Here is a 17,109-nt window from a genome sequence, read left to right as displayed (position 1 = left end):
AGTATCACAAATCTATAGAATTAAGGTGTTATGTTCATTATATTAGTTTTGTAAATAGTTATTTCAGGTAGGCCTACCTGAAGAAAACAAAAACTTAATATAACATATATGAAATTTGAAAGCCGTAAATAACATTTTTAGAAACTACTTACAGTTGTTGGATCCAGAACTTTAGCTGGGGCATTAAGATTTTCATTCAGGTTAAATACCACACATACAACAGCATAAGATACCATGAATATCTAGGAGAAATCAACAAAACTCTTATTGTCAATACTTAAACATAGAAGTTTTACAGTGTTGTGTTTACAGTATATAGAAAGCTCTACTAAAGATTTCTGACGATATATTTTATCTGCACACAGTATAATGTAGTATAATATATCTGATACTGACAAAAAGTTAACTTAAATTTAAGATGATAACATTTTCTTGGAGTTGTTTTTTTTAAAAACTATATTATATAGGGCTAAGATTGACATTACACACTAAGAGTTGAAAACTAAATTCTAACAAAAATAATATATTTACCCGTTGTATCACATGGTAAATTGGCTGACCTCCAAAGTCCCAGATATTCATAATATTCAATTTAGACTCGTTGCTATTCCCTTTAGACTCTTTGCTAAGTTTCTTTTCAACTTTGTTCAAGATACTGTCAGATGGTTCTGGTTTTCCTTGGTCTGTGTTGTGATAAAAATCAAATATTGGTTTCAATTGTACTATAATAATGACTTTAATATTTTAAATAAAAAAGTTGATAGAATTTTCAGGAGTAAGATTTTTACTTTCAAATGTTAAAAATGTTTTAATTTTAAATATTGGTATAATTTTTTCACTGTGAGTATTTTACACACTCAAATGTATTCATTTATTTATAATATACCATAATATACTATACATGATGTTCATCAGGTTTTCAGTAGAAAATGAAGAAGCTGTTCATGTAAATAACAATGAAAATGTAACTTTTTACTATGTACTGCAATTTTATAAAATTCTGATTGGTTTGTTGAAGGAATCAATTCAAATTCTTATACTATAATATATTTTTTATATATTGTTATTATTTTCCTTAGAGTATTCTGGAGACCATAGAAAAAAAACCAAAAATAACTATTTCACAAAACTTAAAATTTGAATACTTTTTGCTTTGTTTTACAGTTTTTTCAGGTAAATAGTTTTTTAGGTGATCCAATTTTTGGTCAAAGTGAATAACTGTTATGTGACAGTAATAGCATTCAACAAAACAATTGAAAAAAACAATTTTTAGGTGGACAATATATCAATCTATATATACATTTACGTTAAGGGCAAAATTCAGTAAATCGCGCGTTACTTCTAGAATGTTATTCGATGGATATAAAGTTGGTTTGTACTTTCGGTACTGATTTTCCACCTGATATAACCCTTTTTTTACTAATTAAATTGAGTTAGATAATTAGTTATTGACAATTGAAATGAATCTAGGTTCAACGATTTACCCAAAATAGGGTGTTTAATACATACTTACATACATACTTACATACATACTTTCCAACTCAATTGATCAGGCTAAAGGTGAAGATGAAATTTGTGAACAATGGGCTAATCATTATGAATCATTATTTACTTGTATCTCTGATGTTTCCAATGAAAAGTCTGTTAATGATACGTTATATACACATGCATACGACTGTTTATGTACTAATTCTTTGCAAGTTAATGATTTTATTAATAAACTCCCCATGGGTAAATCCCCTGGATTTGATGGTTTGACAGGCGAACACATTATGTATGCGAGTAAGCGAATTTCTGTAGTCCTCAGTATATGCTTTAATGCCATGATATCTCATGGTCATGTGACAAAAGAGATTTCTAAAGTTGTGCTCATACCAATTGTGAAATCTAAAACAGGGGATATTACAAGTAAAGGCAACTACCGTCCAATTGCGCTTGCATGCGTGATGTCTAAAGTGTTTGAGTCTATTTTGATTTATATGTGTGGTGATACACTCGAATCAAATGACCGACAGTATGCGTTTAAAAATGGTCATTCAACTGAAACATGTATTTTTATTCTCAAACAGACAATCGAATTTTATAATAGAAATGGTAGCCCGATTTATGCCTGTTTTTTAGATGCCTCCAAAGCATTTGATCGTATTAATCATTGGACACTGTACAAGAAACTGATTAATAGGGGAACCCCCTTATGTGTAGTTAGAGTTCTGTGTCTTGGTATACCAATCAAAGGTTTCATGTTCGGTGGGGAAAGTCATTGTCTAGAGACTTCCCAGTTACCAATGGTGTTAGACAAGGTGGAGTTATGTCTCCTTTACTTTTTAATATTTATATGGATGATTTAATTGTCAATCTCAGTATGTCTCGCAATGGATGCGAATTACACGGTATAAAACTAAACAACCTTTAGTTACGCGGATGATATGGTACTTATTGCACCATCTGCCTCCGCATTACAACATCTAATTCATATGTGTGAAAAATACTCATTAACGCATGATATATTGTATAACAAGAACAAATCTGTATGTATGTTATTCTGTCCTACAGTCAGGAAATTGTCAAAGCTTCCCACTTTAAACTTATTTGAGTCGGAACTTGACTTTGTTAGAGTTTTTAATTACTTGGGTCACACTTTGACACCCGATTTGAAAGATGATACGGATATCAAACAACAGTACAGGTCATTGTGCATTAGAGCTAATACACTATGTAGAACTTTCTCAAAATGCTCTAAAAACATAAAGTGTTTTTTGTTTAAAACATATTGTAGTAACTTATACTGTGCTTCTTTGTGGGCAAATTTTAATGTAAAATCTATGGAAGCACTAAAGGTGTGCTTCAACAATGCCTTACGCCTGCTCCTTAATAAACCGAGGTCATGCAGTGCCAGCACCATGTTTGTAGAAAACCACATCTGCTCGTTCTACGAACTACAACGTAAGGTGGTATTTGGCATGTTGTGCAGGTTAGGGAGGTCAGACACTATTGTCATAAAATGTATTCATGAATTTGCTTTTCCTTCATCCAATCTACATAGTAGATGGATGAAGCTATTGTTCTAACCACGTGACTATGTAGTGTAGGTTTTTTTTTTATATATCTACATATATATATAAATCCAAAGGCAAATTACTGAAAAAAATGACAATGCTGTGGGTATCAGTGGCTGGATCTCAATGGAGATACAAAAATAAAAAGCGAAAAGCTAAATCAAAACGATAAAGTAAACAGCCAGAAAAGTTAGCAGAGCTTTCGGGCAACACTAGCCCTTCATCAGTGCAAGTCATATATATATATATATGTATTTGTTATATTTGCAATAATGTACACTAATTTGTTACTGAACTATGGAGAATTTTTTTTTTCCGAAATAAAAGATGAATGAATGAATGAATGAATACGAAGATGCTTCGCATTTACCTATCTCCTTCTACGATAATTGATTTTAATAACTGAAAATCGGTTGAAAAGCTCAAGTACAGCATCATAATCTTAAAGACAGGCCGATTATCGTGTATTGATTTGCGATAAATGGAATATTCCAATATAATTATTTGGTTTAAGCTAACACAAGTACATTTAGGTAAATTTATGGGCCCTTTGGGAATAAACCTAAAACCTTTAGATATAGTATTGCAATACTGTAAATCTTCTAATAGTAACCCCCTTCTAATAGTAACCCACCTTATAAGTCAATCTATAATAATAACCCATTACTCTAATAGTAACCCATGGGGTTAATATTGGAGTCACAAAAACTATTGACAAAATTACATTATGAACACTGGTCGTTTATGATGCAGCTGTATTTTGAAAATAAGGAGAAAATGCATGTTGATCTCGGGAGTGGGGGGGGGGGGGAGGATTGAGTGTTTTTGAGTTTATAAAATAAAGTTAGAGTTCAAACAAATTTGTTTATTTGTACTGTTATTTTGCTATGATTTGCTGGGGTGGGTTACTATATTCAAGTGCCTAATTTAAGATTAGTAATAGTAATCCACTACTCTAATACGGTAGTAGTAGGGTTCTAATAGTAACCCACCCTAAAAAGAAATCAAAGAATAATAACCCAGGGTTACAATTAGAAGATTTACGGTACTTGGGCAATACTGTAAACACACATTAACCATTTTTGGTCGCAATCTGAATTTCTTACTATGTGTGTGGGTACTGTTAGATATATATACCCATGTACAAAAAAGTGAGTGCGAGTAGACCGTACTATTAGATATATGAACGCACAATAAACAAATACACGTTATTATTGACAGTTGCTATTCGTTTGTTTGTATTAATTAAAAATTAGGCCTACAACAAATATAAATGTCATAGTGGTGTATCGTTACTTTACTATTTCAATTGACTATGACACTGACAGTTTTGACAAAGTATTAAATCTCAAATGTTTTATTACTGTATTTAGTGGTATATTATTTATAGGCCTATAAAACATGTAATAAAAAATATTTCGTTACTGAGTGGATAAAGAATATGTAACAAGGCCATATACATGGCTGCAGTAGTGTGCTCAAATTTGAGTAGTAGTAGTAGTAAGCTGTAGAGTTGCGTTGCATGCGACTACAAATTGTTCCTCTTTTACCCATCCTTTTCTTCATGTTACATACAAAACATAAATTTCAAAAAGTTTAAAACAAATTTGGTTAGTTTAAATCAAAAATTTTTTGGAAGTAGGCCTATATCCCAAGGTGCTAATTTTAGTTGACTACATAAATCATCGTGTCTATTTATTCGTTTATGTAAACAACAATGTATTATAGTCCTGCGGTACGTACATTTGGAATCGCAAGTTTTTTTATGTGGAAATTATTGTGTATTCGAGAACCATCTAGTATATATAAAATATACAAATGCAGCAATTATTGAAATGTTTAAAACACAAACATTTTGATCATCTACAAGTATGCTGACTACTGAAGTGAAACTGAAAAAAAAAATCCAGTACGGCATAGAAATGCCACTATGACCAAACGCAAAAGTAACTTTTCTTGGTTAAAAAAAGGAATAAAAAAGAAGTTTACCATTTTTCGCTTCATGCTTCCTTGCTGATGCTTCTGTATCTTCACTCTGGCTTCCATTTTTTTCTAAAGCAATTACTACAAACAAATAAATTGCACAAAATGATTAAATTATTTGCACACATTTTTTTTGTAAACTTTGTTTTTCAACCACCTTTTTTTAACTTTTCGTTTAAAACCTCTGAACTTTCAAGAAGTATGTAGTTGCAAAAGTTTAGATCCGACATAAATTATTGTTATGTAATTAACTGGATTAACAAATACTGGATGAAATAATTTTCATTACTGTTTTTTTATTTATTATTATTATGCTTATGTGTTTGATGCTTGCTTTGTGTAAATTAATATTAGCCCACTTAGCCCCATTAAAAAGGTCATTTCGTAGTTTTAATCAAGTTATTCACTTACGTATAAACAAAATTAATGGTTTCACTTTAAAAAGACAAAATAAATTTAATCAAAAAATTTGATTATTTTTTGCTTTAAATTTCTATTTTTTTAGACAAATATTTTTTTGTATACAATTTTTGGTTAAAAAAATTGAAAAAAAAAACAAGAAGATCTTATACCAGGTTCTGTTTCCTGCTTCATTGCTGATTCACGTGTGTCTTCCTTATGGCTTCTATTTTCCTCTAAAACAATTGTTAACAAAAATTAAACACATTTTTTTTTGTCACTAATATCATTGTTAGCCTTTTACATTATATAACTTAAAATTTAGAAAATTGAGCTTCCTTTATGTTTGTATCAAATTTCCTACTATCTTTTGCTGTAATTACCTGCTCCAAGGAGTTAGTTTTCACCCCTGTGTACGTGTGTATGAGGCCACAGTTTTTATCCAGGAATCTCACCAAATTTGGATGTAATGATCTACTGTATGACCCAAAATATTGCTACAGTTGGATATTGACAGTGTAGGGTCAAAGTTCAAGATCGCAATTCACAAAATACAGTAGACGTTACTGTCTACAGGCCACACTTTTTATCCAAATCTTGCGAAACTCTGACACAATTATCTATGATCTATCATCTAAAGGTAGATTAGTTTTGAAGAGCAAGGTCAAATATTTGTTTATTATATTTCATTTTTTAGTAGTCAACAGTTTCCATAACAACCTTGAGAAGAACTTCAACCATAAGTTTCAGAGTAAAATGTCACATCACAAAAAAATTTAAATTAAATGTGATTAAAAAAAAATATTTCTTGGTGTAAAAATTGGAAAAAAAATGTTTTACCAGGTTCTGTTTCCTGTTTCATTGCTGATTCTCCTGTTTCTTTACTCTCACTTCTAATTTCCTCTAAAAACAATTGTTAAAAAATGTCAAAATTGTTTTTTTTTTGTCTCTATTTATAATTTATAGTCCTTTAAAATTTACAAAGTTGAGCTTCATTCATTCTTGTATCCAATTATTATTTATACAGTACATACACAATGTTTTAAAACATTTAACTACACAAATTTATAACATTCTGTTCATTTTGAATTTTATCAAAACTGATAATAATAATAAACCCAATCTGTATAGAAATCATGTGACTAATTCCAAAAGGTAACCTTTCTTGGTTCACAAATTGAAATAAAAATCAAGAAGATATTTTACCAGGTTTTGTTTTCAGCTTCAATGCTGAAGCTCCTGTAGAATGTTCTTCTCTTTGGTGTATTTCCTCTAAAACAATTGATTAAAAACATTTTGTTTATTAAAAAAGGTAATGTTCTAAAAAAAAAAAAATGTTAAATTGATATTTGTTACATTTTTAAAAATATCAAATATTCAATTGTAGGAATTATTGTCTTGTTGGCAATAAGTGAAACTGACAATAATAAACCCAATAGCATAGAAATCATGTGACAGACAGAAAAGGTAACCTGTCTTGATTTGAAACTGAATTTGTTCTAAATCATTTTTTACCAGGTTCCATTTCCTCCTTTGTTGCTGGTAGCCCTGCGGAGTCTTCTTCTTTCTGGCTTCTATTTTCCTCTAAAAAAAAATTCAGCATTTTTAGTCTTTTACATGGTATAACTTACAATTTGAAAAGTTGATAAACACTCATAAATTATGGCAATACCTGAAGTATTAACTTTGTTAAAATCACATTTTAAGATTATTACAATTCTGTGTTACTATCAATTTTAGTTTTCTAAAAAATTTTTTTTTCTAAAAATAAAACTTTAGGTATACTATTTTGTTTACTAAATCTTCCATTCGATTTTAGAAGGAATAATTTTATTTCAAATTTACTAGGTTCAGTTTTCTGCTTTTTTGATTCTCTTTTTAGGTTTTCTTCTATCTGCCGTCTACTTAACAATGTTTCCACCATGACATCAGTAACAGCATCTTCAAATTTTTCGACAGCTTAAAAAAAATGTAATTAATAACTTTTAAGTAACTTTCTTATTCTCTTCTTTCTAGCATTGATAGTGGTTTAAAAACCACACTGTTTAATATTTTCACCTGTTTAATTTAGAAAAAAATTAATTAAAATAATAGATTTGCTTGAAATATGATATAAAACAGTGTTTGTTGATACACTGCATTTTTACTACATATTTGATTAATATTTACTAGTTGTTTTCGTAGTTTCATAGTCAGGGTAGGAAGTATTTTTGAGATATAAGTGGCGAGGGTCTAAACAATTATAAAATAAAGTTCTGAACTTTATGTCCTATCTTTCGAATTGTAATTTTAAACATTTAGGAGAAGGTGGGGCTTGAATCTGTCTATCAATGAGAGAGATCAATGTTTTGAAACCTAAATTTGTAACAGGAAATATAGCGAATTCAATAATTAGCTTCTACTACATTAGATAATCCATTTTATGTTCAACATTGAATTTAGTAGGGAATTGTGCAGAGAAAAAAACATGCTAGAAACTATTTCTGCTCATAAACAAACATGTACTGTATTACAAAAGTTAATTACAAGGTAAATTTTGTGAAGTAAAATAAAATTTATATCCACTATTGATAAATACTAAAAATATATTAATTTGATTTTAAATTATTACATTTACTACATAATACTACTTTAAAATCAAATATTACCCATTTCATAAATGTATTTATTTCATAAATCTGAATAAAGTGTACTTACAAATATCTAGCAACGTTTCTTTCAATAATTTATTAGCAGCATCTTGCATGCACACCATTTTAACCATTGCATCAGTTATTTCATACACTGGATTAATCTATGACAAAATGACATTATCTGAATAAAGTGAATACTTACAAATATCCTGCTTTGTTTCTTTCAACATTTCTTTATTAGTTGCATCTTGCATGCACACCGTTGTTTTAACCATTGCATCAGTTATTTCATACTTTGGATTAAATCTATGAATGAAATAATAATCCATACTGAAATATATGAACGTTGATAAATTTCAATCAAATCACTTCCAAATACAGTAAATCGGTAGTACACATTAAAGGACTTGTGTACAGTTGGTGTTTATGTGCATTCACAAAAAATATAACGTTCCTTCATTTTTTTTAATATTGGAGGAACTCCATTCATATAGTTTTAAGAACAGAATTCATGAGTTTTAATAGTTCAATTAAAACCATAGTCAATGTACTTCCACAATCCAACCTGTATTAGTGTTGGTGCAAATTGATATTTTAGGTTGTTTTTGTGGAAGATGCAATTGGTGACATTTTTTTCTTTTTGTTTTGTATGTTTTTCATTTGGATGTACTATCCAAAATAAAAGGAAATGAATGAATATATAATATACTGTAACCCTGTTTAAGCAGAAATGTAGGTTTGCTTACGGTTTTCTTAAAAAGGAATCTATTGTTGAGGTTTTTCCAACCTTTTCAAGTCCTACAAAAATAATTCTTCCTTGATCAAACTCTGTTTTCCCTTCTTCAAGTGCATTGTGAAATGCTTTCACTGTTTCAGGTCCTCGTGCCAATATCTCCAATGGAACATTTATATCTAAAAAACAAATTAAAGTAATATTTTCTGCTTTTCACTACTGTAATTAGCACCCTGTGTGCTAACCACATTATCCTGTGTACAACCACAATTAAAACTAGATTTGAACTCGTCACTATGGACAAGAAAGGTTATCCGCCGCGCAAACGCCACGTCATACGTTAGAATATTGCGCACAGAAAAACGATTATGCCATTGTGACCTGAAAAAAAGTTAGTGTGCCCTTTATGTTGTGTCACATCTAAGTACAGGTATCTACAGTATACACTATATACTGTATACGTACTACATATAATGCAGAATACGTGAAAATAACGGGACCCGCCTTTTATTTCAATTTTTAACATGATGACGTAGATAGCAATTTTGGAAGGGAATTATCTGAGCAACAACATATTAACGTGTTGAAGAAATTTGGATACGTAGAATATGGATGCGCGCTCTTTTAAATGTCATGAACTATGACGCAAAATATGAAAATAAGACTTTTATAATTCAACTAGCCATATGATGACGTCATAACATCCGATGCGCAACATTTTTACATGAATTCGTATCTAAAATTCAACAGCTTCCAGAAAACGTTTTAATCATGAGTATTAATTTTCATTCTGAGGAGCTACAACATATTGAAATTTATTGGAATGATGAAAATAAGTGACCAAAGTTATTCACCCTTTGTACATGACGTCATAACAATTTTAAAAATGGTAAATTATGCGAAAGCTAATTGATTGACCTAGACAATATAAAAATATGGGGGAAAATGGAGAGATGCGCTCTATTAAATGTGATGAGCTATGATGAGACAAAAAACTTATATTTTATATTCGAGTGGCCATACGATGACGTCACAATGTCCGGTTAGCCATATTGATGCATGATCTGATATCTACATCTCATCAACTTCCATAATATGTTTAAAAAAAAATAAAGTTCACTATGTGGTTTACAATCTATGACTGTTTTAAAAAAGGAATAATTTTGACGAATTTTTTAGTTTTTTCATAAAAAACGAGCGCAAATTGTCCAATTCGAAGTAGAAATTGTTTAAAAGTTGGTAAAATTACTAGAAAAGGCTAGAAAAAACATAATTCACACGAAAAAAAGATGTTCTTAGCGCTACGTGCGCATCGCGCATGTAAAAATTTGCGCGCTCATGGAAATTTTTACATGCTTAAAATGAAATGAAACGCGTAGAAAAGTGATTAGAAATTGATTTTTCGCACCTCCAAAATTTTACACGCGCGTAACTTTCTGTAAAACATTCCATTTTTTTTCCACAGAAAGTTAACGCATGATATAAATTACACTTTTGCCAAGTTTCAATTTAAATTGTTTTATGGTTTTCGATCTACAGTAATAACATAGTTGAAACAGGCCATTTAAAGTGATCATAGGTAAAATTCAATTCAAATATATTTTTGCTTTTTTACATAGTAACAAAGGAACATAGGAAGGAACTAGGAGTAGGTATGCCAACAAATTAAAAAATATATATATATTTTCTAATAGGATTTTTGCAAGCATAAGCTTCCATGAATATATTTGTGATACTAGGCAAGTTTTAAAAACAAGTTTTATAAAACTTGTAATGTCAGCAAAAGTGTTGAGGGTGTGACCTTCCTGTACTGTTTGTAAAGGGTAGTAATTTTTTTACAAAAACATATAAAATTGTGTCAAACAAGACATTTTGTACAGTGCAAATGGTCTTACATGTATGCTAAGTCTTACAGTATAATTAAGATATTTCTTTAGGTAATACTAATTATATATAGATTGATTTTTACTATTTTAACAATTCTGGTGTAATTACGCAGGTTGCGGTATCAATATTTAAATATGATGTGATTTATAGTTGAATATATACTTACATGACTTACATTATTTATAATCATTTTTAATGTTAAAAATGTTAAATGTATTATTACTGGTCCTCAAGTTTAACTGGAAACTGAGGAAATTCGGATTAGGCCCTCCACGGACCCACGGCAGCCAGCAGTGCAGCGCCTACCATATCAGCACACCGGGAGACGATCCCTTCCTATTTTCGAATAGTGTACCAAGTTCTTTAATGTGCACTGGTAAGTACACGGGACCAACAGCTTTACTTCACATCCGAAGGATGAGGCAATGAGAGTAAAGCATCTTGTCTAAGGATACAATTAGTATGGTACAGATAACCTCGAACCCATGCCTATCACGAATGCTAGTCCGATATTATCATTACACCATCACTCTCTGGTGTATATACAGCAACCGTCGCTATTTCTAGACGGTCTTCCATCCAGAATGCAACTGGGCCCAACATTGCTTAATTTCGGTGATCTGACGAAAACCGGTGTTTCAACGCAGTATGGCCGTAATCACACTGTGTATGTAAGAAATCACATAAATTGTTATAAATTATGTTTACACAATATACAACATACATACCATTGAATAGTATGTTCTTAGCGATTGGTCCAAGAAGCTCAGCAAACCTCTTTTTTTCTGATTCTTCTACTAATCTTCTATTGCTCTCAAGGTGAAACACTAATTCCCAAATTGTTGGTAAACTTAATAAGTTCAATCCATAGTAAGCAATTACATCATTTAACTTATGTGGGTCAAATTGCTGCAATGCCATGCACAGTCGTTTCCTATACGGTGAAACTGACTTTGTTTCTTCATCAGTGTTTGGAACCTTGTTGTTTACAACATACTGATTTATGAGATCTTCAGCATCTTTCAACTGTGAAATCTCAGCCACCACTAGCAACAGACGGACATTAGTAGGTGTGATATAACGACTTTCATGTAGTTGGTTTAATAGGTAATTTGCTGTGCAACTTGACTTGCCAAGGTGATGTAAGTCTACGTGTTCAAATAGACAGCATTTCAACAACAGCAGTCGCTCACCAATATAGAGTAAACCAAGATCATACTTCAACTTGTTGAATTGTTCTTGTGATGTATTCACTACAAAAACAAGTGTTTGAGAATTATTATACTATGATTGATACTAGTCACTCTTAAACAAATCTTAAAATGTTTCACCGCAAAATAAGCATATTTATATTTTAGTAATATAAAATACTTTTCTTGCAATGTATTTTCTGCAAAACAAATGATGGATAATTATTGCATTTTTATCCCCATAAAAGTTTATATATATATATGTGTGAATCAATCTCTTAACAAATTGCTGTTTTGTTTTCAAGGATGTTTTAGTTATTATTTTGACCACCTTTTCTACGTAGAAAAGTTTTGTCTACTATTTGAAAATTGTTATAGTATTCAAATTAATAATATCAAGAAAATAATGTTGATAATTTGATGTTTCTGAAAGTTAGAAGAAATATGAGCACGATTCCATTCTGATTTGTTCGGCTTTGATTATTTTAAAGAATTAGCTAACCTGTGGTGGATTTTGCTGTAATACATTTAACTTCATGCAATTTAAACTATCTTGTCATTCATATACAGCAATTTGAACTTTCTTCCAAAAAATGTATTTTAATTATGTTTTAAAAATGTTTGAATGTCTTATTTTGGCTTCTCCGCTGTTATTTTAGGTAATCGTGCCTCATTGATTTACATTTGTTATGTTTTCATGTTTGTATTTGTTCAAATGAAATAAATGATATGATATCTTTAGTGTTTCTCTCTTAGCAGTAGTTTTATTATAGCTGGTACTACATAAATGGTTGTAACACTGCCCTAATGATCTAATGTTACTCACCTATACCTGTCCCTAAAAAACTTGCAGCCAAAGGAGCAGCAATAGGTGCATCTATTCAAAATAAACATATATCATAATCAAGAATACCAGTACTAAATCAACTATTCTGCTAATGACACCAAGATGTTATGCTATTATATTCATGTATTTTCAGACAAACTGTCCATATGATACATAATGATCTAATGATAACCACTGTCTCTAATGAGCTTGTAGACAGAGGAGTAGCAGTCTGTGTATCTATGCAAAATAAACAAATAACAAAAACAGTATCACGTACAATTTATACAATACAGATTTTAAAGTTAGTTTTTATTAAATAAACCATTCTTTTAACACTAGGATACACTGTTTTATTATGCCATTCACATTGGACCTTATTCATGTATTTTGTGTCATGAGATTTGTCTCACTAAATAGAGTATAACATTTGCGATTTAATACTTTGTTAAAACTGTCACTGTCATAGTCGACTGAAATAGTAAAGTACATGTAACGATACACCACTACGACGTTTATATTTTTTGTGGGAAAATTAGCTTGTGTGTCAGTATTAGTTAATACTTGTATGTTTTTGTTAATCTCAGATAACATAAAAATTTAGGCCTAAAATAATAGCTCACACAGTTTTGTTTAAAAACAGATATTTCCATTTCCCGCACGTGGGTACAGATTGGGCATATCCATTGTGGCTGAGTAGAGGCAGATACTAATTAAATTATCAGTTATTCGTTTCCAGGTACGTTGTAATACTATATCATAAATTAAGATAATCAATTGTTGTATTTAGTCATGATAATGAATAGTAGTATTGTATTAAATGTGTTATTTATGCTCATATATGTAGTTATAATTGATGGTAGAATGACTCGCCGATACGTGTGCGAGTTCGGATTCCAATATGGCGACCAATGTTGTGGTCATATGTAGTTGTGAATAGTATGATGTTAAGAACCTGGTTTTACATGTTTATTAATAGATTGGGCTGAATGGAATGGAGGCTGACTAAAGATGGGTATGCACCTCCAAAATTAACATAGTTTAATCCAGATATAGATGTGGTTATCACTTGTTATATATAATTGATAATAATGTAATACTGATGTGATGTGTATGTATTGTACTAAAGATAACATAATGAGTATAACAATGGTTAGCAATTGTTCATATGTGGATTATTATTATGTATGTTTGTCTGTTGTATTTATAGGGTTTTTTTCCAAGAGATGGCTGATTGTAGTTTATGTGATAAATGCCAGTGAATATGAATGTGAATATGAATAAATGAAATACTGATGGAAATCAATGCTGCCTTCATATGATTGTGTCCGACTGATCTCGAACTACCACACCTAGCCAACACATCTTTCATGATTTTTGTTTAAATTCCATTTAGAATTTGCTGAACTTGAGACATGATGATTTTTAGAAATACATTATTTATAATGCTTGTTTAATTTGGGGTAAGTGTTAAAACTGTCATCCTGTGTTATATCTCATCCTTATATTAATACAAAAAACAATTGTAAATCTGACAGAATCTACAATGAAAATGTATTGAATAACAAAACAACAAAATATTATAATATGTTACTACTTAAATTAAATATAAGTAACTCGAAAAACAAAGATAATAGGTGTAGTAAGAAATATATATGGAACATTAAGTTTGGTGAAGATTTTAGTGAATATACTACCTATTTAGAAAGGGATTTTAAAGAATGGGATGCAAATTCATAGAAATTATGTTAAAAGAAAAGACAAAGATGCTGCAACATGTGACTTCCTTTGGCAGAATTACCAATAAAAGCGGTTGTTTGCTAAGAATTTGATATTAAGATATTAGAAATGAGGGTAGATAAATCAATTGTTAATTGCAAACAAAGGAGGTAATAATTGTAAGGAATTCTGGCAAACAATTAGAGGGTCAAAGTTTAACAAACAAAATATTGATTGTTTTAAGGTTCCAGGGTCGGAACAAGTTACTAGCGTTGAAGAAAAAGCCGAAACATTAAGAAACTATTGGGAATCACTAAGTAATTCTAAAAATAATACATTCATTAATAATGTATACATGACTGAGAACTGTATACAAAACATTAGAAACAAGTCTTGTTCAGAGATGAGGATGAGGCTACAGATCCTCTATGTGAAAAAAAAAATTTAAATCTCCAGGGAAAGATAACATTGCTAATGAACTTTAAAAAAATGGTGGTCATATTATGGTAAAATATCTGTTAGATTTATTTAATAGAATCATCCTTTTTGAACACCCACCAGAAGACTGGAATTTAAGTTTAATTATTCCAATCTTGGTGATAAGAGAGATTTGAACAATTATCGTGGAATCTCTCTTACATCTTGTGTATCATAATTATTTAATAGAGTAATTGCTATGAATGTATCAAACTATTTGGAAAGTGATAATGAATTGACGGAAGTCCAGGGTGGTTTCAGGAAAGATCATAGGTGTGAGGACCATATTTTTGTAAATTAAAAGTATAACTGCTTTAAGAAAAAAAGAAGGAAAAAACACCTATCTAGCTGTCCTGGACTTCCGAAAGGCATTTGATTCCGTTTGGAGAGATGGGCTCCTGAAAGCCATATGGAATATAGGAATAAGAGGGCGTTTGTGGAGAATTATTGATAACATGTGTGCAAATGTCAAAGGGAAAGTAAAATTTGTCGATACTGTAACTAATGAATTTTCAATTGAACAAGGATTTAGACAGGGATGTGTGCTATCTCCTATTCTGTTTTGTATATTTATCAATGAGCTCACAAACATTTTAAAATTAAATGATATAGGAGTTCATATTAATAACATATGGCCAGATGATATTGTGCTATTAGCTGAAAATGAGCAACAAATGACTCACATGTTTACAGCTAACTGCAAAATTTGCCATTGATTGGAAAATGCAATTTAACCCAACTAAATCAAATATACTTGTTGTAGGTAAGAAAATAGATAAACAAAAGTTATGGAAATTAGGAGACCAGTCGATAACTGAGTGTGAAACGTATCAATATCTAGGTGTAATGATATCAAGAGGTGCAAATGACCATAGCCATGTAGAATATATTATACAAAAATGTAACCGACTCATAGGCTATATAAAAGCCATAATTGGTAATTTAAACAATTTTAATAGAGTATATTATGGTGATATCCTCTGGCAAACAATTGCACTTCCATCAATAAATTATGGTAGTACTATTTGGGTTGGTAGCAAAAGTGATTGTGAAAGAATTGAAAGACTACAATTACAAATGGCAAGGTTTATCCTTAAGGCCTCTAGGAATACTCCTTGTGCTACTCTTTATGGGGAACTTGGGTGGTCAAAAATCTCATATATTCAAAATGTAAATAGAATTAATTATATGGAAAGAATTTTAAAGATGGAAGATGAACGTTGGCCTAGGATATTACTGAAAACACTAGTTAAATTGACAGAATTTTAATGATCTATCATTTAAAATTCCATTGTGTGTTTGAAATATCATTGATAATTGTGGTACACATGATATTTTTTCTGATATTCGAAATGGTAATGATAACTTTGATGCCAACTGGGCTTCCAATACAAAAATAATTATGAAAAATCTAGCTCTCTCGTACTGGGTTGAAGACGGTAAATGTAAAACGTCAATTGAACATTATATGTATATAAAAAATGAACCAAAACTTGAACAGTATCTACTTGATAAAATTGACTTTGAAGGAGCATCGTTAAAATTTAAGCTGCGATCAAACACCCTTCCCCTTGAAAGAAAAACATCTAAATGGTCAAATGACCCTAATGCTAATGGTTGTTGTAAATTGTGCAACAGAAATGAAGAAGAAACCATTATGCACTTTCTCCTAACATGTAATTTTGTAAATCATTGGCTAAATCTTTATGGAAGAACGTTGTGCTCTTTTAAACTTGTAATGTCAATGCTGTTGTGTTTTGAATTGCTTTTCAACTTTTGTGTGTCATTTTGATTTCTGTTTAGTAATCTTTGTCTTTTTATTTTATTTATTATGCCTTAGTGTTGAGTATTACACACACTGTTATACTCTTTATTTTGATTCATACCATGAAATTAATTTTGTTATTTATTTTGTGTGTATCTAAACATTTTTATTTATTTTTATTCCTCTTAAGTTTGTTTTATTTATTTATTTTGATTTAAAGTATTTATTTATTTTGTTTTGTTTTTGTAAGAGTTATGTTTTGTATTTCATTCATTCATTTTGATTTATTTTTAAGTTAATAATTTTATTTATTCTTGTATGTTATTATTTGGACGCACCTTTATCATCAAAGTGTGCCACTGTTGTAAAAGTGAAGTTTCCAATAAATTATTATTATTATTATTATTATCTAGTGCGAGTAGATAAAGAGGCTAATAAAAC

General features: G+C 30.3%; 1 long non-coding RNA gene across 1 annotated transcript; it reads right to left on the bottom strand.

Annotated features, from left to right (window-relative positions):
- Positions 1–158: 158 nt before the first annotated feature.
- On the bottom strand, positions 159–5,628 carry LOC140043720 (uncharacterized). Its single transcript, XR_011844366.1, has 3 exons — positions 5,612–5,628; positions 532–683; positions 159–242 (listed from the first exon to the last, which is right to left on the bottom strand). It is a non-coding gene; the product is annotated as an uncharacterized lncRNA (long non-coding RNA).
- Between the last annotated feature and the right edge of the window lie 11,481 nt (positions 5,629–17,109).

This window comes from Antedon mediterranea, chromosome 3 (assembly GCF_964355755.1).
Source record: "Antedon mediterranea chromosome 3, ecAntMedi1.1, whole genome shotgun sequence".
In the NCBI taxonomy this organism is placed as follows: domain Eukaryota; kingdom Metazoa; phylum Echinodermata; class Crinoidea; order Comatulida; family Antedonidae; genus Antedon; species Antedon mediterranea.
Note: the sequence above shows the minus strand (reverse complement) of the source record. Positions and strands in the feature narration are given on the sequence as shown.